The 17,479-nt window shown below is 28.2% G+C and overlaps 1 long non-coding RNA gene across 1 annotated transcript; it reads left to right on the top strand.

Annotated features, from left to right (window-relative positions):
* The first annotated feature begins 2,264 nt into the window (after positions 1-2,264).
* On the top strand, positions 2,265-3,434 carry LOC122851952. The gene is made up of 3 exons (XR_006373771.1): positions 2,265-2,386; positions 2,493-2,680; positions 3,332-3,434. It is a non-coding gene; the product is annotated as an uncharacterized LOC122851952 (long non-coding RNA).
* Positions 3,435-17,479: the final 14,045 nt, after the last annotated feature.

The raw sequence follows: 17,479 nt of genomic DNA, 5'->3' as shown, positions 1-17,479 counted from the left end.
AATAATTCAAAGATTTCCAGTAAAGTTACTGTGAAAGGTCAATTTCCGAAATAAATAAAAATTCCAATTACTTTTAAAACAGTGAAATCGATAGTATTATGATCTAACTATTGAATTCATATTTTTTTCAAATTATTTTTTTTTGAGTTTTTTCAAAGCATGAGTTGCAACATAAAAAAATAAAAAAAAAAAAGTTGCAACTACCAAAGTGACTTTACGTTGGCATGCATAAAATTTTTAGTCAATGTGATTTTTATTTTTTCTCGTGAATATATAAACAAAAACAAAAAATAGATTCAAAAAACATAAAGATGTATATGGGGCATTCTGAGTCACTTCAGCTGGTCATCTGCCTGACTCTCTCGGATTAAGTTGAAATTTTTTTTATACATTGTTTTTGGCTTTTTATGCAGCCTGAATTTTTTCGGAAATTTTATGACGTATTTTAGCCGGTAAAGTAGAGTGTTTTAATGTTAATTCTCTTCTTTCATAAAAAAAGCCCCAATTTAAAAACATGAAATTTTTTCCATAAAATAAGGTACTCAATCCACGTGTGATCGATTAAAAATTAGAGTGGGCCAAGACGTTTTTATGCTTTTTTTTTTTTTTTCAATTTTTTTTTTTTCAAAATATTTTGAAAAAAAAAAAAAAATTAAATTTTTAAATACAAAAAAATAAAACAAAATTAAAACATATCTTGGTAAAATTTCATTTTCGGCATATTTTAAAACTTAAAAGTGGAAAATTTCACGAACATTTCGTTAAAAATTGAAATTTTCCACTTTTAAGTTTTAAAAAATTTCATGTTTTTAAATTGGGGCTTTTTTTATGAAAGAAGAGAATTAACATTAAAACACTCTACTTTACCGGCTAAAATACGTCATAAAATTTCCGAAAAAATTCAGGCTGCATAAAAAGCCAAAAACAACATATAAAAAAATTTTCAACTCAATTCGTGAGGGTCAGGCAGATGACCAGCTGAAGTGACTCAGAATGCCCCATATATATATTTTTGTGCATGAATATAGTTTTTTTTTTTTTTTTTTTTTATATAAGTTGTATTGTATTAAAAACAATACGTAATGAAAGAATATGAACAACTAAGATCCAAACAATGAATAAATCTGATATTAGTGGTTTTGTAGAAGTTTACAAAATACATTTCCAACAAGATCACCACGTCTTAAAAGCAAATTATTGAGATTCAATTCAGCATCAACATGTTGATTTGCTGTACCAAAAACATTTGAAATGAAACAACTTCATAGATACATTGAAATATTCAAACTCGTAATTGAATCACTGAAAAATTACCAGAAAAATTGAAAAAATATTGTCATATCAATTTAAATACACGTGATAAGATAAGTAGTCCAAATAGAAGTTGTCAAGAAAAAATATCTAACAGTATAAAAATAAGTAAAATTAAAAATCTATTTATCTATTTCTCTTTTTTCTTTACTCTTTTAATATTTATCATTTAATTATGACACTAAAGTTAGCTGCTTTTTATTTTAATGAAACTTTATATTGACATACGTTGTTGTAAAATGAAGTAACTTTCAAAATTGAATTGTCAACAAGTCGATCATGAACAACTCTAAAAGTGAAAGTTTTTTTTTTAAGTTTTATTGATAAAAATATTAAAAATGTAGAAAAATTGAAAAAAAAAATATATCACCTTTAGTACTTTTTGAGACAAAAATTATCATATATTTTTTGTTTTTCTAATGTTAATATTATCTGAGATATCTATTTATAAAGAGTTTATGAATAATTGAAAAAAAAATTAATTAATGATATTAAAAAAAAAATACATCACCTTTTTAAATTTTGAAGTATTTTAGTATAGTGTGTTTAGTATAGTTTTGAAAGAAGAATTTTTCTAAACTCAAGATTCACATATGAATTTTTTTATCAATAAGACTTGGAAAAAAAAAATAAAAACACATCACTTTTCGAGACGTTCATGATCGACTTGTTGACAATTCAATTTTATAAGTTACTTTATTTTACAACAACGTATGTCGATATAAAGTTTCATCAAAATAAAAATGCAGCTAAATTCAGTGTCATATTTGATTAATTTATTTATTATTTTCAATATTTAATTATTTTTTTCTCAACTTATTTATTTCTTTTTATACTTATTTATATTTAATTATTAACAGGAACGAGACGCTAAAGAACTAGTTTACTCTCGAGCAGAAGACGTTTCTTTCATAGCAGCTTTCTCAGTAAAAGATTGCTTAAAACAAAAAAAATATGGTAAAACAATTTTAGATTTTTACCAATCCTCAAATCCACCACGGTTTTTTAAACCACAAAAAGACAGGAGATTCAATTGTAAAGCGGTTGGAGATGCAGCTATGAGCGTCAAATTAAAGTAAGTAGAAGACAAAACATATATGTACTTGCACTCTCTTTATTGTAATTATTAATTAATTAATTAATCAATTATAATTGTTAATCTCTGTTAAATTCATTTAAAGATTGTATTAATTGGATCTTAAAACTTTATCAATTAAAATTGCGGAAGCATTTGTTGGAGAAGAAGCAACATTTTATTTTGATAAAATCAATGGACAACCAAAAGGTGGTCTATATCAGTATTTTAAAAATAAATATGCTCAAATATTAAAAATGAAAAGAGCAATAACTGCTGAAACTCCACCACCAGGTAATTGTCTTAAATTATTATTTATTATTAGTTATCATTACTCATTAATGCACCTGGCTAATCAACAGCAATAGAATTTTTATTGATATAATTTTTTATTTAACCAAACTCAAAAATTTTCTTCTTGGTATTGATAATGATGTACAGTTTGTTACTATACAAATTCGTAAAATTTCATTGGACTAATTCTTTTTTAATTTACTCGGTGTACTATTTTTATATTTTTTTGTTATGAATTGATATAAACAAAATACGTTTGATTATTTTTTTTCAAGTTTGTCTATTGTTCAAATTAATTGATTTTACTGTCTAAAGTCTTAAATATTTATTGAATCAACGAATTTTTTTTAATTTAAAAATTATTTTCAACATTTAATAAAGATACATTTATTTTATCTAATATTTTTTTATATTCATCACATAAGGAGTTCATAAATTTTAATTTAAAATAATTTATTTATTTTTTTTTAATTTAAATATTAGAATAATTTTATAAATATAATATTTTAACTAAATTTGAAGTTATAATAATAAAATTAAAAAATAAATTTTTAAAAAGTGAATACGTAGTTGGCCATGTTGGAATTTTTTTTTAATTCTCCTAATTTCTTATTACTTATTTCTTATTCCAATTTCTACTATTTTTCTCAGTAGTTAATCCAGACATAGAAGAAAGCCGAAGATTGTTAAATTCTGATATACCTGAGAATTGGGATAAAATTGAACATGCTTGGCAAACAACAATGGAAACAAGACAAAAAGATCTTGAAACCATTGAAAAACCGAAAAAAAAAAAAAAAAAAATGATCAAATGCTTTCGAGTCAAAGATTTGTGGATTGGCCGATTCTAAAACATCCTGATGGTTTCAAGCTGATAAAGTTAGATTTTACTCATTATTACCCTGATGCCAGAAACTTGACAGAAGAGAAACTTGATGAGCTCGTTTACAAACTCCCATGTCGTCGAAATGAAAATTGCTCAAGAAGAAGTGTCAGTTGGAAAACCGAAATTGAACTTTCAAAAGAAAATATCAATTCAGACACAAGCAGTCAAAGTGTAAAAACAGCTTGTAAAATCAAAATGTTGGCAAATCTTCTTCCACCTACGACCCGAGCAAACGCCGCATATCACACTACGGTAGTTGATGTTCATAAGAGCATGGTGTTTCATGTAAAAGTATAGTATTTATTATTAATATGTTTTTAAAAAGTCTATATTTTAGGTAGAAAATAATTTATTCACATTGTATTTTATAGACTGCAGATGCCGTTGAAGATGCATTAAGAGAAAGAGACAATTGGCTCAAAAAAAGAGGTAAAAAATTACAGCCTATTCTAGTAGTGATTGGTCAGGATTGGAACAATCTGGTTGAGTTTATTTGTTGTGTCAATGGAATCCGTTGGAAAGTGTGCGATGTTATCACTGGCATTGACATAATTTTTCAAACATTTTTTGCTATGAATGTTGAATATCCTTACGAAAGCCACGTCCATTGGCAGATTATTCAACAATATATTTATAATATTTCTAACGTTAATATGTCACCTATTCCCAGAGGTGTTTTAGTGGATTTGAAAAAGATTCCAATCTTGCCTGATAAACTTGCGCAAGTTTATGATAATAAACCTGTACCAGTCGTACCAAATGAACCTGTATTAGTGGTACAAGATGAACCAAATGAACCTGTATTAGTGGTATCAGATGAAACACAAAATACACTTGACGGTGAACCAAGAGATCGTGATCCAAGTAAAACGAACACTGTCATGATATCGAGACAGCATGAGCAAGCACGTCAAAAAACCAACAAAATCAGTATTCATCAATAATCTGGTACACATACAACATCAAATGAACCAGATAGTTTCGAGCTGGGTTTGAGTAATATATTGTTACGTTTATATAAACTACTTTTGGAATATTCAGATAAAAAAAATATTAAAAGTTGATCCAAGAAATTGTGCAGCTATATTAACTGATATTATTGATGCTAAATTACATAATATTCATTTTATTAGTTTAGATGAGGGAACATGTAAGATACCAGCTCATTGACTAGAAATAATTTTGAAAAAAAATGTTCATTATTTAATATTTATAAGAAATGACCAAAATATAATTGTTTTAATATAAAGAATAGATTATATTTATATTTTCATATAATAAATTAGTTTTTCGTGAGAAATCCAAATTTTTCGCAAATATTATGATGATTATTATATATATAATGATAATATAAATAAAACAAAAGAATGGTGTTTAAAAAAATTCTGAAAAAAAAAATTTATTCTTCAAATTATAATAATGATAAGCTTAATAATTTTAAGTGAAAAAATAAATTATATAGTTTTATATAATAATTGAACAATGTTTTTTTTTGTGTGAAATATCAAATGTAAGAATTTAAAAAAAATAATTGCATTTTTAGTTTTTTTCATTTTTCTGAATTTTTTTTTTCTTTGAATTATATGTTGAATACTTGAATATACTCAATTATTTTTTCAGACTGAATATTTTAAATTTGATTGATTAATATTTTGATTGAAACTAAAAGATAATTTAATATGAAAAATTTTTTTCTGACAGTCTAAGGTAGACATTACTTTTTTGGAGTTTCGAATAGATAAAATTAATCGTTTTTTGATAATGGTTTTTAAAAAAAATTTCTCAAAACAATCTATTTCTTGTTTTTTTGTGATGAATATTTGTAACAATTTAAAAAATTTAATTATCAAATCAAGAAAAATTTCGTTAATATGTAAACACTTCAAGATTTGTTCAAAGAAAAATTTGATTCGGAAATTAATTTATTCATTTGACACAATATATTTTTTTTTTCAATTGATATAAATTGTATTTCAAATAAGTCATATTAAACAGTTGATTTTGGATATTTCTCTCTTTAGTAGTTTCATTATTTTATCAATACAAGAAAAATATTGATTATATGAAATAAAAAAAAACCTATGGTCAAATCGTTTTTTTCTGTAGTTTAGTAAATTTTTTATTTCAAAAGATCCCAATTTTCTTGAAACAATCATACATAAGAATGTTCCCAAAAATTTTTTTATTCAATCAAGAATGTTTTTGTTATTTAAACAAGAAATGTTTTTATCACAATAATAATTTTTTTTATTTATTTAAAACCATAAATTTGGAAGAAAAAAATTTCTAACCATCAGAAAAAATTTTTACCATGTACTTTCTCCCACACTTATAATACTTGTGACGTCAGTATTTCTTATAGGATAGTCACAATGTGATATAGGCCTATGTGGAACACGATACTTTCTCGATCGCGGAAAAAAGTTATTCGGGATTACACTATACGTAGAAAATATGAGAACTTCGAATAGGGTTACCATGCGTCCTGATTTAGCAGGACATGTCCTGATTTTGTTTGGCTTGTCCTGATACGGTCCTGATTTGTCAAATGTCCTGATTTTTTAAACTCGTTCACAATTTAAAAAAATTTTTTTTTATTATAATTTTTTTTTTTAATAAATATAATATAGAATTTATCATTTACGCTAACTATGATAGACTCTTGAATACCTCTAATTATTGAAATTAAAATGGCGTGCAGAATATGTACCTCGTCCTATAGAGTATAGAGGGCCCGATGCAAAATTTCTATAGCGTAGGCAACCCTTCTTTTATTTTTGTAAATTTTGTGGTTTGCCACTTAATTTCTTTAGCTAAATTGAGCTAAATTAATTCTTCAAAAATTAATTGGTAAGCAACTTCCTTTCCTTAGCCATTTTTTCTATAGCTTTCAATTTCCCTGGTAGAAATAATTTATCCGGATTTTTTCCGGATTTCTCCTAATTTTCTACGCAATTCACAATTGAGACTACCGGAGATATTAATCCGAAATTTATTCGGATTTTCTCCGGATTTTCTTGGAAGAAAATTCGGTTTTTATATTTCGTATGTAAACTTTTATTTCTGGTTCTTTTATTGATTTTTCTATTTTTTTTTGTTGGTTTTTTTTAAGCGAAAATTCCGGAAAAAATCCGGAGATATTATGAAAATAGTCTGGAGATTACTCTGTAAATATCTCTGGAAGTCTCAATTACGTCGAAATCCGGAGAGAATCCGGAGAGATTTTTTCCACCAGGGTTGTTTAAATAGATAAAAGGCTATTGACAATTAATTGGTAAGCAACATCTATTTCTTAGCCATTTTTCCTATAGCTTTCAATTTGTTTGAATAAATAAAAAGCTATATTGTCAAGTTGCTAAGAAAAGGATGTAGCTCGCTAATTATTTTTTTTAGCCAAATTAATTCTTCAAAAATTAATTGGTAAGCAACTTCCTTCCTTAGCCATTTTTCTCATAGCTTTCAGTTTGTTTAAATAATTATTAATTTAACAACTTAAAAGCTATAACAAAAAAGCCTAACGAAAGGATTTCGCTTACCAATTAATTTTCGATGAATTAATTTAGACAAAGAAATTAACTACTGTAAAAAATTTTTCTATCGTTTGTGTAATTTTAATGAATAATTATTGAATAATTAAAAGAAAACAAATGAATAAATAACATATAATCAAAATAAATGAATTGTTATGATTATCTACTTGAAACATAAATTTATAGGTGGAGGGGGTAAAATTTTGGAGTGGGAGGAAAATGTCCTGATTTGGCTTTTTCGAGATATGGTAACCCTACTCAAGTGTATGCTGTAATGCTTCGACTTTTTGCTCTTGATGATTTTTCCTTTTTTTATATTTATATTTCTAACGTTAATATCCTGTTCAGCAATATTAGAATCAGTTCTGAAATTAACACAAAAAAACAAGTCGTTTGATTAAGCTACGATACAAACAAAACAATAATCAAAAAATTCAAGAAAATAAAAAATTTTACTCTTCATTAGTGTCAATATCTGATAAAAATTTCATACGGTCCTCGTGAACCCATTTTTTATCTGGAGTTCCTCCTGCAGATCCTGTTTGTTTTTTCATTGAATCAAAGCCATTTTTCTATTGTGAGATGTACGTAAATTTTCACACTTTTTGGACAACAAACCAATATCTAATATTTTTTGTTTTATCTGGATATTCAACTGTAAACGTTTGAAGAAAATAAAACTGAAATTTTTGAACAGTAATAAAATAATAATGTGAATATAATGTATTATTAATTATGTAACCCTTCATGGCATCAGATATTTCTGTCCATATTGCTAGTTTTCGATTAGGTGATCGTTCTGTTATACTCAATGAAAAGTTCCACAATGATGGATACTTATGGACTTTATCAATCAAATTTTCTTCCATTTCAACATACCATGTATTACTCTTTCTTCCCGGAATACCTTTTTTTTTAATGTTTGGATTTGAATTTTCATTTTTCTCACAGCCCTTACTGAATTGAAAAAAAGTGTTCAATACGATTATCGTTATCTGAAATTTATTTCATTGTAAGATTTGAGATTAAAATATGTGTATTTATTATCCAATTCTTATAGTAATCGAATTTACCTGTTTCTGTAATCTGTTGTTTTGCGATTATACTGACAGGTTTAGAATTCAACGACAACAACTGACTGGCAGTAAACCTCTTGACAACTACTCCATCAGCTGAGGAAAAGTTCAATGGGAAATATACATTTCTTGAATTATGATGATGACAAGATTCAGAATTGAAATGATTACTGACCTTTAACAGGGTATATTTTTCCATTTTCGAAGTGAAGCTTGGCATAACCATTGAAACATTTGTGACTATAAAAGTGCTGATTATTTTTTATTTCCAAGTGAGGAATCTCATCACAGAGACCACAGATCTATAATTAACTTACATTTTTATTCATTGTTGTGATCACAGTTACACACTATTCTGACGTTTGGTTATGTTTATGTTTATGTTGACGTCATATTTGTTGTCGACAAATGAATATTTGCAGTCTACAAATAAATATTTGCAGTCTACAAATAAAATATTTGTTGGTGACAATTATTTGATTGCAGGCTGCAAATATTTTATTTGTCGCTGACAAATAAAAAATTGTTGCCGACAAATAATTTGAGTGAAAATTCACCTTAAGAAGTTCGCACACAGTTACACACTCACATATAACTTCGAACAAAATATAAAATGTAAATTATTATGATTATTTTTACCTTTAAATATATATTTTCCAATGTTTTCTTTTTCGTCTTTATCCCTATTACATGAGTTTTCTGAACAAAAGAAACAAAGAAAATCTAATGAATTATAAAATATATTTTTTTCCCACAGTCTAAAATAAGCGTTCAACCTGAAAACATTAAATTTTTCTTTGTGTAAAATAAAAAGTAGTTAAATTTATAAATTCGTTTCATACATTTATTTAAATACATTTCATTTGTTATCAATAAATATTGAATAATTTCTATTGTTAATTATTGTTAATTTCATTAAAAACAAGTATTTTGAGTAATTGCGCCATTCTCGTGGTAATTTAATCACACATAAAATAAATAAGTGCCCTCTATGACAAAAATCTGTGTCCGTTACTATCGCATCTGTAGTAGTATGTATGTACCCGGCCTATACCAACACACACAAGAGCGACTGCAGCAATAAAGTAAAGGAAATTTCGGAGTTAATTAATCATTCGCGATTGAATATTTTCTGAAAACAACGGTCGAAATTAATGATTTTTCTTTTTAAATCTTCTTTATTAAAAAAAGTACAAATATGAATTGAATTTAGTAATTTCGAGTAGAAGTTTTAGTAGATACAGATAAAAACGTAGGTTTTTTTTCGTTTACGGTCGTGTTAACTCGGTCAACTTTATTTCTTGGTCGAAAAATTTTAAAAAATAACATTATTGGTCCATTAATGCACCCAGCCTGGATCGTTACGGTAATTTAATATCGGCTGCCATGAATGGCCCAATGATGTTCCCCGAAATTAGGCCGATGATTGTCCAAGTATAAGCCGATAAACGGCCATTTATGGCTCATTAGTCCCCTGAGGGTAAACCAAGTACGGCCTAATGCTTCCTACCATTTATCAATTCCATTAAAAAATTTAAAAAATATATCTTTTTATTATTTAACAACATGGCTTCTATTAAAAAAACTATCAATAGTTATTTGAAAAAATTATGATCAAACAATACTGATATTTGATTCTACCTGGACTTGAACAGGACTCTTCTATGCGATATCCTGAAGCATTACCACTTGGCCACGGGGGCTATAACGAAACTTATGAATAAATTTCTGCTTCGAATGAAATCAACTGGTGACCAATTCTTGGCCGTCCGAGAGTCAGTCAAGGCTTCGCCATGAATTAGAACCATAAATTGGTAATACAAGAATAAGCCAGTCGTTTACCAGGGATGAACCACGAATTGCCCGTGCCTAGTTACCAATCATTGTGGAAGCTACTATATTATAATGGTTATTTACAGTATAAAAAGATTCGAATGAGTTGTTTGAATGTACTACGAATGAATATTTCTTCATTAGAAGTAATTAACACAGGTGAGCACATCTTTATTTGAAGTCTGTGTTCAGTAGAGAAACACTTAAGCTTCTGTACTTATTTTTTTTCGTAAATTCAAATTTTTTTAATTTTTATGTGTTAGGATTAGGATGAATTAAATTGGTCTGTGGTTTAGTCACGTATCTGTTGGATGATTTTATTTCTTTATTTGTATAAATTGTATGTTTTTTTAATTTCAAGAGCCTCAGGAGAGAGGTGATCTTGTTCAGTTGTGTGATCGTAGACTAGTCTCAGCGTCAAAGCGGAGTTGTCGAAATTTTTGTACGAGGAAAATTTCTTTATTCCTTAAAATCTAAGGTTGTTGGGCTTGAGAAAATAATAATCACAATAATAATAATAATAATAATAATAATAACAACATCACTGTTACGGAGTAACAGTCTGGCATATCGTTTTTCGTGTGGTCTATAAACACTTTACTATAATGTTCATAATTATGATGAATTTACCTTTTCCTTAAAAATATACCGAGCATGATAGGGTTAAACGGTAGAAAAATTCTATAATAATAACAAGAAAACTAATATTTCTGTTGTTTCTTTTTTTATTTTAAGTTACAGTGTTAGTGATAATTATATACCAATGCATTTTGAATTAATAATTGTGTTGATGACATTTTATTTAACTAACGTAAATGAATACAATGTAAATAGTAATGATAATATAACATCATCACTACAGCGAAATTCCTTAATCTTAGTTAACAAGTTTGAGTTAATTGCTTAAATTGAATTTTTTGATTTACTGTTATAGAAAACTATTATTCCAACCCCAAACGTACGAGCAAATAATTATGATTTTTTTCGAATTATACCTGAATTTTATTTTAAAAGTTTATAAATTGCAGGAATTTTCGTATTTTCACTACAAAGTAAAAGACCTATTCTCGTCAGCGGAGAATCTACTTTCTCGTGTATTAGGCGTTAAATCAAGCATCATAAATAAATTCAACATGTTGGAAGTTTGAAACTCTTACGCATCATTTACCCGTCCAGCACCGAGAATAGGCTTTTGGAAAGTACTATTTTTATAATGCCAGAATTTGAAAATATCCTAACTTTTTATACAATTAGTATGAGATAGTCTTTATAGGAAATTGAAGCATAAGTTCGGATATTTTCGTAAATCTTTATAATTTGAAAGAATGAAATAATTATACTATATTATGAATTTTTAGTTTAGATTGGTCAAACTTATGTCAATAATATTTTTCACATTTCATCCCAACACAATAAACTTTATTCTTATGTGTATTCTTACTGACTTTCATGAATGAAAGAATAAAAATGGAAGACTTTTATAGATTAAATATTGAGATAAATTGATTTCCGCAAGCTTACAAGTTTTTTTTATAATTTGTATCCATTCCATTTCGACACTTATTTTTTTTTATTTTAAAATTATTTAGTATTTTTAATAATCGGTAAAATTGAGAACTAAAGATATAAAAACATCAAGTCCATTCTCAGGATACTTTTTAAATTATTTTGCACATACAAGATGCTATATAGAACCTTTTGGTCCGTTGTCATAAAATTATTTTAAAATTTTTAATTTAACAAACTTAGTGTTATCAACAATTTTTTTTTCGACATGTACATTAGGGCAACACTTATTATTTGCAGTTACTTTAATTTAACGAAAAATTACATGATTTAGATGTGAATTCATGCTTTTCTGATTGTTCGAGCATTTCTTGTATTTAAAATTCGTTGTTTTCATTAATTTGATCATATTCGAAGTAATAACATGGATGTATGCAATAAATTAGCATTGTTATAACAACATCGCTGATTTCAAAATCAGAACATTTTTTAATCTCCGAAATAAATCGAAGAAACGTAAAAACAGAAGTTCAATTACAGTCAACTCATGTTAATTGTTGACTGTTATCAAATTCCTAAATATCGTTTTACTCAAACAAATTAAACGAGACTCAGATGAACTTAAGCACCATGTCACCGATTTATTAGGTGACTCATCAATTTCCTTTCAAATGTTATTCATAGTGATCGTACTTTCAAAGCTTTTATCTTTATAGGTGTATCAATATAAGATAAGAAAAAATTTAAAATATTTATTTCTTTTAAAAAGTTAAAAAATAATATTTAATTTTAATTTCATCAAGTTTTGATGAACTGACATTTAGTTTTTTTAGAAATAAATATTTTGGAAATGAAATTAATGTTTCAAATTAATTCATAATTAAAATATCATAGTAAAAAGTCAATAATAATTGTATCTTTAGCCCAGGTAGGAAGTGACGACGGGCACAAGCCTGGGACAAGCCTGATTACCCGGCTCTCGGGCCTGTGTCAGGCCTGAGACACAAGCCTGTGTCAAGTCTGGAATGTTCACGATGTATTTGCTGGTGTCGGACTAGTGTATCGGGCTTGACACAGGCTTGTGTTCCCAGGCTGGACACAGTCTTGTGTTCCCAGGCTCGGCACAGTCTTGTGTTCCCAGGCTTGACACCGGCTTGCAAAAAAAATTATAAAAAAATATAAATAAACAATTATTATTAATTTATTAAGTTGACATTATTATTTTTTACGCAATACAATTTGAATTAACGATAATTATTGAACGAAAAAAAACGGCGTAACGCGGGATCGATCCTAGGCCACTCACGTGAAACTCCAATGCTCTATCAAGTCAACCGCGGGGTATTACTGAAAGAGTCAGTCAAAATTTTTTATATGAATGAATTTATTCAAGAGTCAATTCACAGTCCTTGTAAAAGCCTAGCACGATAGTCAAAACCTAATAATTGTTATTTAAAATTTCTATTTACAATTTATAGATCTATATTAATTTTTTTTTTTTAATTGAATATATGCACAAGTCAAGTCCCGTGTGAGGCTTGGTCAAACGGGCTCGACACAAGGCTTGTGTGAGGCCGGGGAAAACAAAAAAAACAGGCTTGACACCGGCTTGGACTATTGAGGCCTGTGTGAGGCCGGGGAAAACAAAAAACACAGGCTTGACACAGGCTTGGATTATTGAGGCCTGTGTGAGGCCGGTTAAAAACAACGGGGACAGTCTTGTGTCAAGCCTGTGTTAACAAGGCTCGTGTGAGGCCGGGGAAAACAATGGGCACAAGCTTGTGTCAAGCCTGTGCTCCCAAGGCTTGATACACGACCCTCGCACAAGCCTGGCACAGTTGTTCAAGCCCGAGAACTCCTACCTGGGAGTATCTAATTTATTGATTGTATCTAAACGTTTCGATGTATAACTAATAAACTACCATTATCATGTTCGGTTCCGTGGTGCATCGGTAACGCGTTAGCTTTCCGTCCGGTTAGAATCCAGTTCGATTCCCGCTCGAGGCAGTTAGGTTTTTCAGGTCAGAAAAAAAAAAAAAACCGTCTGTATCAACTCATATCATCAAGTTTCTGCTAAAATAAAATTAATTATTTTTTTTTTCATATTTCAATATTCAATCAATTAATCGTTTGTATCAAACATTTTGTCGTTTGAAATAAGTAGTTGATCATTTTGTTATAAACCGTCGACTGTTTGTAACAAGAAGCTAGTGGCATATTTTTAGAAGTATTCTTCTTGAAGCAATTCATTCTGTGGATTGAAACAAGACGCCATCTGCATAAAAAAAAACAGAATTTGGTTTGTATCAAGAAGAAACGTGGTTTACGTTTAGTAGTATTCTTCTTTAAGCAAACCATCTATGATTTAAAACGAGACACCATCTTCATGAAACAAACAGAATATTGTTTATATCAAGACTTTTTTTTTTACTTATTACAAACCATTTATTGTTTTTAATAAACTGTTTTCTTCTTTTTTCAACTAATATATTGCCAAGAGGTTTTTCTTCTAACTACAAGAATACTTTTTCTTATTTTTAACCAAAAACTTTCTCCGTGTACCGGGTTGAAATTTTTCAGTCCTGCTCAGTCTTTTGCGTTCTGCTCCATCCTGAATGCAAGCTAATCGTGTTGTATCGGCTTTGATTATCATTTTTTTGAAGACAATCGTTCTGCATCGTCTATTAAAAATGTTTAACTATTTTCTCTCTAATTTTTCCGAGTTCTGGAGGGTATTTATTTTGGAGACGATCGTCCGTTGAATCATTAATGAAAAAAAATCGTCTTTATTTATTATTAAATTATTGTTATTTTTCTTTATTGCGAGATTTTTAATATGATTTTTTTAAACAAAATTTTTGATCAGGATCGGATGCCGAATCCGTCGAGACTGACCAGATTTACACTCGGTTAACTTTTCATCGATAAAGACATAAATGACATTCGTCTTTTTAAAAAAAATTGACAAGAACGAAGAAAAAATGACGTCAAAATCATTTGACCTTTTTTACGCTTCATTAAAGACGTCCATTTTCTGAATAAAAACGATCGAAGACACGTCGAAACGATAGGCATAAATGTATGATTGAGCAGAACGCAAAGGACTGAGCGGAACTGAAAAAAATCGACAAAGCTCTCAAAAAAAAAACAAAACTTACGAGAACGGAGAAAAAAAGACGTAAAAATCATGGGTCTTCAACGGAAGGGGATTTGAAAACCAGTAATGGCTATAACTGGTGAAAACACCGTTTCAAAATCCTAACTGTCAAATACCTGGAAAACTGAATAGAGACAAAGAAATTTTCTCTCAGGTTTAGAGACTCGTTTTCTCACCTTGTCTTGTCTTGTCTTAAGTAAACTAAGAGAAAAAGAGAGTGATCTACGAGAAAAATATTGCCCCTTGTCTTAATTTATTCTTGTCAAAATCAACACTTTCTGGTCTCGTCTCTCGAGATAAGACTAACACAAGACTATGAATTTTTAAGGTGAAGTGAGACTGGGACGATACTCGCGTAGACCTAAGCGTTTTTCATGGAAACCTCACGAGGGTTTCACCAAAGCATAGATGTTATCAAAATTTGTCATCATCTCATTATTCTTCGAAGTGACCTTGTAGCATAACAGTTTGTATACTATTCACAATCATACACTTATGTTTTTTTCTCCTAACACAATAGCTATTGTAGACTTCCCTGAGTGTCAATAATATTTTGTATACGGAGAGAATTTTTTTGTGAAATTTACCAAAAAAAATATTTACTTTTACATAGTCACCACGACAGTTGGGATCGAAGTGCCAACGATGTAATTTAAAAAGGAGAACTTGTTAATTTCTGTGTATACATTAGAATTTTCACAGTGTACAATGTAAAAATAAAACGGATGTTATATTTTTAAAATGTTTTCTTTTTCACATAGCACAATGTAAAATTAAAATGTATTTTAATAAGTTTTTTTAAGGGTGACCATGTAAAAATAAAATGAAATTTTTAGTTTTTTTTTACCAATGCTAAATGAACAAAGAAAAAAAAAAAAATAGTATTATACATATTGTTCATTGTTTTTTTTTTTTTTTTTTTTTTGTGATGACTGTCCCGACCGGAATTCGAACCTGTGACTCTACCTAAACCTATGAAACCTATATTCTAAACCGAATGCCTTATCCCCTAAGCTATCGCGCGCTATTGTGAAAAGTATAAAATTTTAATCCTTATTAAGAATGATCTTCGCTGAATACAAAAGAAGAAGTTTTGTTTATTAATAAGGATACTAAATCGAAACATAATATAATAAAAAAATATAAAAAAAATTTGAACATTAAAAATGTAGAAAAAATTGAAATCTAACGAAATATTCAGGATATTTTAATGAATGTTGGTTCATATAGCTAGAGATATCAGAGAAATTAATTTGTAATCTTTGATAATTCCTTATTTTTTAATTTTTAAAAAATAAAAATGTCCAAGGAAAAGCAGTAGCTAAGGAAAAGATGTAGCTAAGGAATTACAGTTGCCAAAAAATTATTTTTCAAGCAAATATATTTCCTTAAAACATAATTCTTTGGCAACATTAATTCCTTAGCTACATCTTTTTTTTAGCTACTGCTTTTTCTTGGACATTTGTATTTTTAAAAAATTAATTCACATGTATTTTATTTATAAAATAAATAAAAAATGTCCAAGAAAAAGCAGTAGCTAAGGAAAAGATGTAGCTGAGGAATTAATGTGACTAAGGAATTATTTCCTTGAAACATAATTCTTTGGCAACCTCAATTCCTTAGCTACATCTTTTCCTTAGCTACTGCTTTTCCTTGAAACATAATTCTTTGGCAACCTCAATTCCTTAGCTACATCTTTTCCTTAGCTACTGCTTTTCCTTGAAACATAATTCTTTGGCAACCTCAATTCCTTAGCTACATCTTTTCCTTAGCTACTGCTTTTTCTTGGACATTTGTATTTTTAAAAAACAAATTCACATGTATTTCATTTTTTAAAAATACAAATGTCCAGGGAAAAGCAGTAGCTAAGGAATTGATGTTGCCAAAAAATTATGTTTCAAAGAAATAATTCCTTAGTCACATTAATTCCTTAGCTACATCTTTTCCTTAGCTACTGCTTTTCCTTGAAACATAATTCTTTGGCAACCTCAATTCTTTAGCTACATCTTTTCCTTAGCTACTGCTTTTTCTTGGACATTTGTATTTTTGAAAAATAAATTTATATGCATTTTATTTATAAAATAAATAAAAATGTCCAAGGAAAAGCAGTAGCTAAGGAAAAGATGTAGCTAAGGAATTAAGGTTGCCCAATAATTATGTTTGAAGAAAATAATGTTGCTTAAAATATGATTTTTTGGCAACCTCAATTCCTTAGCTACATTCTTTCTCCAGCTACTGCTTTTCCTTTTAGACATTCGTATTTTTAAAAAATAAATTTACATGTATTTTATTCATAAAATAAATAAAATTTTCCAAGGAAAAGCAGTAGCTAAGGAAAAGATGTAGCTAAGGAATTGAGGTTCCAAAACAATTATGTTTGAATGAAATAACGTTAATTAAAATATAATTTTTTGGTAATCTCAATTCCTCAGCTGCATTGTTTCTTTAGCTACTCCTTTTCCTTTTGGACATTTGTATTTAAAAAAAAAAAATTTACATGTATTTTATTTATAAAATAAATAGAAATGTCTAAGGAAAAGCAGTAGCTAAGGAAAAGATGTAGCTAAGGAATTGAGGTTGCCAAATAATTATGTTTGAAGGAAATAATGTTGCTTAAAATATAATTTTTTGGCAACCTCAATTCCTTAGCTACATTCTTTCTTCAGCTACTGCTTTTCCGTTTGGACATTTGTAATTTAAAAAAAAAAATTTACATGTATTTTATTCATAAAATAAATAAAAAATGTCCAAGGAAAAGCAGTAGCTAAGGAAAAGTTGTAGCTAAGGAATTAATGTGACTAAGGAATTATT

The sequence above is a fragment of the Aphidius gifuensis genome, linkage group LG3 (genome assembly GCF_014905175.1).
Source record: "Aphidius gifuensis isolate YNYX2018 linkage group LG3, ASM1490517v1, whole genome shotgun sequence".
NCBI lineage: Eukaryota > Metazoa > Arthropoda > Insecta > Hymenoptera > Braconidae > Aphidius > Aphidius gifuensis.
Note: the sequence above shows the minus strand (reverse complement) of the source record. Positions and strands in the feature narration are given on the sequence as shown.